General features: G+C 48.9%; 1 protein-coding gene across 2 annotated transcripts in view; it reads right to left on the reverse strand.

Moving 5' to 3' along the window:
- The window catches only part of HVCN1 (hydrogen voltage-gated channel 1), a 31,936-nt gene extending 31,343 nt beyond the window's left edge, over nt 1–593 (reverse strand). The window contains exon 1 of one of the 2 annotated variants that reach the window (XM_010841374.1): nt 453–593. The gene's annotated coding sequence lies outside the window, so the exon portion shown is untranslated. Of the gene's footprint in view, nt 1–144; nt 392–452 lie in introns of those variants that run through there. The other variant, XM_010841373.1, reaches the window with a different exon arrangement.
- Between the last annotated feature and the right edge of the window lie 5,423 nt (nt 594–6,016).

Raw genomic sequence — 6,016 nt, forward strand, 5'->3', positions numbered from 1 at the left:
CCGCAGCAACTGCGAGCTCGGCGTCTGCAGGGCCGCCCCGCCCGCTTCTTCCTCCCGCCCCCTCCTGCCGCCCTCTCTCTAACTCAGTCCGCGGCAGGCGGGGAGCTCCGGCCCGGCTCTCGGCCCCCTTGCCCTCGTTCTTGCCTGTCAGTTTCCCCGCTCGTCTCTGGTCTCCCCCGACCTGGCCCCCTCCCGCTCCTCAGGCCCGAGTCTGGCCTGGGCCTCCTGCAGTCCCGCAGACGGACAAAGGTCCCGCCCGTGGGAGCCAATCGCGAATCACGAGAATCCTGGCCCCGGAGACCCTAAGGGGAGGGGCAGGAGGAGGGAGCCACTTCCTTCCTCCGACAGGGATGTATTGCCCGCGGGTCCACCTTCTCCCCACCACACACTCGGTGAAGCCCGGCTGGCTCCGGTTCGCTCCCTCCAATCCCCCCTCCCCAATTCCTGATTACTTAAGCGTGAGCTGAGTGTCCCCTGCACAGTATCTGTAGGCAGGGGGTGGAAGGTGGGCAGAATGCCCTAAGCCGGTGGCCAACTTCGAAGCTGTCAGAAGCCCCTGGACCGGGAGTGGATGAGGCTGGAGGTGAAGAGGGGGTGACGGTACTGACAAGAGGGAGGAGCCTTCCGGCCTGGAGGCTGAGCGCACCCTTGCTCTGTGACTAGTGCTCACCCCCTGGCTCAGCTGCACCATTCCTCCTCTGCGGGCCCTCCCTCGCCCAGGCTTCCCCAGGACTCTGTCCAGACCTTCTTTCTGGGATGGTTCACACTGGTCTCAGTTACTCCGTTAGCCTCCCTCTTCCCCCAAAGTATCACTGGTCCCAAACATCCAAGACCTGAAGGCATCTGTCTTCTACACACCTCCCTGGAGTTGTATTGTTACTAGGTTTCTGTGGCCACTGTAACAAGTTACCACAAACCTAGTGGCTTCACTTCACTTCAGTCGCTCACCATGTCCGACTCTTTGCGACCCCGTGAACCGCAGCACGTCAGGCCTCCCTGTCCATTACCAACTCCTGGAGTTCACCCAAACCCATGTCCATTGAGTCGGTGATGCCATCCAGTCATCTCATCCTCTGTCGTCCCCTTCTCCTCTTGCCCCCAATTCCTCCCAGCATCAGGATCTTTTCCAATGAGTCAACTCTTCGCATGAGGTGGCCAAAGTATTGGAGTTTCAGCTTCAGCATCAGTCCTTCCAATGAACACCCAGGACTGATCTCCTTTAGGATGGACTGGTTGGATCTCCCTGCAGTCCAAAGGACTCTCAAGAGTCTTCTCCAACACCACAGTTAAAAAGCTAGTGGCTTAACATAACACAAAAATAACACTTAAAACAGCAAAGCACTAGAGGTCAGAGGTCCAGGCCGTTCAAGCTGTTGGCAGGGCTGTGTTGTATTTCTTTTGAAAACTTGAGCCGGGTTTGGGGCGGGATCCATTCCTTGCCTTTTCCAGCTTCTTTGCATTCCTCGACTGCTGGCTAATCACCCTGACCTCTGCTTTCACCATCACATCTCTTCTCTACATATGACCCTTTCCCTCCCTCTTAAAAGGACCTTTGTGATTATACTGGGCCCACCTGAACAATCGATATTCTCGAGATCTTTGACTTAATCACGTCCTTTTGCCATGTAAGGTAGCATCTGTACAGGTTCTGAGGATTCAGTGTGCTGCCTAGCACAGAGATACTCTTTCCATTAGCCTCTGTTGAGTCTGCTCTTCCCAATCCTGTCTCCTGTGGGGAGCAGGCTTTCTCAAAACAGCTCAGTCTGATCTGACTTCTCAGTTACATTTTGTTACTACAGGAGAGCCATCCTGGTCCCTGGGGTGTAGTCTGGCCCATTCTAAACTTCCACTTTATATTAGAAACTCCCTTCCCGCCCCTAAGGCCAGCTAGACCAAGTGGAGAGGGTGTGGGGACTGTACCTCCCAGCCCCTTCCCCGTGTTCACTCCCTGAGGGTCGGGGAAGGGAAGAGGGTGAGGGAACAGGTTAAGATGCCTCCCACCTCAAAGCTGCAATCCTCTTTTTGTTGGCTTTAACAACTAGTCCTGACTACCGTTTTAAGCCAGAGCAGACAGCTGGTGGTCTCTACAGACCCCACCAAGACCAGGCTCAAATGCTGCCCCTGGCTTGACCCTCTGGCTGACCCCTGCTGGAGGCTCCACTTATTACTGTTCTCACGTGTTGCCTTGTTGACCCACCTGGAAAAGCCTGCAGCTGCTAACCTGACCTATGTCCTGGAGGCTGGGGCCACCAGCAGGGACCTATTCCCATACTTTTTTTAGGAATCAGGATCCTGAGGGAGCTGGTCAGCAAGTATGGAGGATTTAGTAATGTTCCCAATACTGCTATCTTCACTGGAATCCCTCGACTACTTGGTCATCTTGCTGGACAGGAGAAGATCTCAGTTGTGTTAACATCTTTAGCAGAGAGTCTGGCACGTAGCAGGTGTTTTACATTCCATTATGTGAACCAGGTCTTCCAAATTGCAGGCAGAGTCTTCACCGTCTGAGTCACCGGGGAAGTCCAATTACGCCAGAGCATAAATTAACACATGAGTACTGAGCATAATACAGTACGGCTGTCCATCGCTGCTTCTAATCAGCATTGTACTGAAGATTCCAGCTAATGCGATAGGACAGGGAACATGAGGTACAAAGACTGAAAAGAGAAAACCGAAAAAAAAAATGAAAAAAAAGAAAACCGAGTATTTGCAATCAATGTGACTGTTTATCAGGAAAATCCATGAGACTCAACAGATTGGCACTGGATACCGATTGTGTGGCAGGCCTTTTCTAGATAATATTAGATGAAGGAGCAGCCCTGTTCTCTTTGAGTTCCTATCTAAGTAGTTGAGGAGGCGAGGCCAATAGTCTTTAGTACAGTCACCTACAGTCCACAGAAAGAATCTAAGAAGTCCATAAACTCAGATAAGCAAAAGATTCAGTTCAGTTTAGTTGCTCGTGTCCGACTCTTTGTGACCCCATGAACCACAGCACGCCAGGCCTCCCTGTCCATCACCAACTCCCAGAGTCCATCCAAACCCATGTCTATTGAGTCAGTGATGCCATCCAACCATCTCATCTGTCGTCCCCTTCTCCTCCTGCCTTCAATCTTTCCCAGCATCAGGGTCTTTTCAAATGAGTCAGCTCTTCGCATTAGGTGGTCAAAGTATTGGAGTTTCATCTTCAACATCAGTCCTTCCAATGAACATCCAGAACTGATCTCCTTTAGGATGGACTGGTTGGATCTCCTTGCAGTCCAAGGGACTCTCAAGAGTCTTCTCCCAACACCACAGTTCAAAAGCATCAATTCTTCAGCGCTCAGCTTTCTTTATAGTCCTACTCTCACATCCATACATGACCACTGGAAAAATCATAGCCTTGACTAGACGGACCTTTGTTGACAAAGTGATGTCTCTGCTTTTTAACATGCTGTCTAGGTTGGTCATAACTTTCCTTCCAAGAAGTAACCGTCTTTTAATTTCATGGCTGCAATCACCATCTGCAGTGATCTTGCAAACGATTACATCTTCATTTTCATTAACCTCTAACTTAGTTTTAGCACTTCCTTCAGTTATGAATGTAGGTAACAAACCAAAGTTATAGTAGCAGCACCCATGATTTTGCGGTCAATTCACACGTGTCTACATTACAATAGAGTATTTGTAGATATCTCAAAAAAAAGTTATACTCACCACTACTTCAAAATTACAGTAGTTTTTAAACTACTTCTTAGTTCTCACAGTTTAATGTGCTAACAAAGAATTTCATATATTATCACCATTAGAAAAAATACATGCATTTCAAGGTAACTGGGTTCTTTGTAATATGATGTGTTCTATTTTACTCATTTAAAAACTCCCCTGAGAGAAGGACTCAGGTTACAAAAGAGATCAGAAACTCCTGCCTTAAAGGAAGGAGGTGTTCTCTGGTTTGGGCGATGCTGACATGGTTCTCTTTCACAAGGGAGCCCCCCGCCCCCATCCTGCACATTTATTATCAAGCAGTAAGCCCAGCTTGCTCAAGTATGTGTTAGTCATTGCCCCAGGAGCTTTCTGGGTATCATGCCTTTTGATCTTCATGGAGCATTTTGAGGAAGCTCTAAGCTTTGGGTCTAGCCTGCTTGTGCAGGAGAGCTTGTCCCAGGAGAGCTGGGACAGTGCCAGTTCTGGTTCTTCCCAGTAGGGAGAGAGAAGGCTATCTCTTGGTTTTGGTTCCTCCAGGCAGTGTTTCAGCTGCTGCAGCTGACCACTTCCCTTCCTAGGGGAAAAGCCAAGCTCAAGGAGAAGGTACAAAAATGGAAAGGAGGAGAGAGAATCTGCCAGGGCCGGGTAGGGGCTGTTTGGATTTCCCAGAGTTATACCTGCTGTCTGGGTCAAGAGTCTCCTTTTCCAGCAGATATGACTCATCCACAGTGGTGACAGCCACACAGGATACCGACCTATGTATGACAGGTGCAGGTACCATGTAAGATGATGTAGCTGCATTAGAAGGTCACGGCTGGACTTCCCTGGCGGTCCAGATGTTAAGAATCTACCTGCCAACGCAGGGGACACTGGTTCAATCCCTAATCCAGGAAAATTCCACATGCTGGGGAGCAACCAAGCCTGTGTGCAACTACTGCTGCCTGCACGTTCTAGAGCCGGTGCTCCACGACAGAGAAGCCACTGCCAATAATAAGCCTGTGGACTGCAGCTAGAGAGTAGCCCCTGTGTGCCACAACTGGAGAAAGCCCGTGCAGCGACAAAGACCCAGGCGCAGCCCCAAAGAATTTTTTTATAAAAAGGTCATGGCTATCTCTGACCCCCTTCTGTGGTACTTGGCTCAAACTTTCATGGTTCAGAATCACGTGAAAGGTTAGAAGAACATAGGAGTTGGCGTCAAAGAGACTTGGGTTTAAATCCTGCCTCCACCCTTTCCCTTGTTAGCTGGGTGATCTTTCATTAGTTTAGCAAATGATTTCTGTGTGTCAGCTATGTGCTAGATACAGAATACAGAGGCGAATGAGATAGGTTCCACCTCCTCTCATTGAACTTACTCTAGATGGAGACACACAAAGACTAAAACTATGGGATTATTAAAGACATGACCAGGAGATTATGGTAGAGAATAGTGGTGGGAATAGAGATGAGGCCAGCAAGGTTGGATAGTTGGGGAAGGCCTCTCTGTGATGTTTAGGTTAATATTGAAAGCTGACTGTAAAGAGAGGGGACAAGTTTCTAAGTGGAGGTACGTGCAAAGGGCCTGACTTGGGAAAGAGCCTGGCTCGATGAAAAACCGAAGGGCGGTCAGAATTACTGAAACGTGGCAGGAGGGAAAGAAAGTGGTGAGAAGGAAGGTCAGAGAGGACAGACGCCAATGGGAAGGCTGGAGTTCAAAGTATAAGAAGCTATGGGAAGGACCTCCCTGGTGGTCCAGTGGTTAAGAATCCGCCTTGCAGGTCTGATCCCTGGTCGGGGAACTAAGCCTCTTGGGCACAAGCACTGAGCCCAAGAACCACAACTAGAGAGCCCATGTGCCACAATGAAAGATTCCGCATGCTGCAACTAAGACCTGACACAGCCAAAGAAATAAATAAATAAAACTAAAAAAAAAAAAAGCTGTTGTGTAGCTTACTCATGAATTAATGAAATATAAAATCATTAGTAGAGACAAAGAAGCTATGAGAGTTCTAAGCAGTGGAAGAGTCACAGCTTTTTTTTTTTTTTTTTACCTTTATTGTAGTTAAATATACATAACTTTGGGCTTCCTAGGTGGCACTAGTGGTAAAGAACCCACCTGCCAATGCAGGAGACGCAAGAGACAAGGGTTCAATCCCTGGGTCAGGAAGATCCCCTGGAGAAGGGCATGGCAACCCATTCTAATATTCTTGCCTGGAGAATCCCATGGACAGAGGAGCCTTGCAGGCTACAGTCCATGGGGTCACAAAGAGCTGGACACGACTGAAACAACTTAGCACACACGCATATGAATTTTACCATTTTAGCCATTTGGAAGTGTACAATCAGTACCATTTAG

The sequence above is a fragment of the Bison bison genome, unplaced genomic scaffold (genome assembly GCF_000754665.1).
Source record: "Bison bison bison isolate TAMUID 2011002044 unplaced genomic scaffold, Bison_UMD1.0 scf7180017864160, whole genome shotgun sequence".
Lineage (NCBI taxonomy): Eukaryota > Metazoa > Chordata > Mammalia > Artiodactyla > Bovidae > Bison > Bison bison.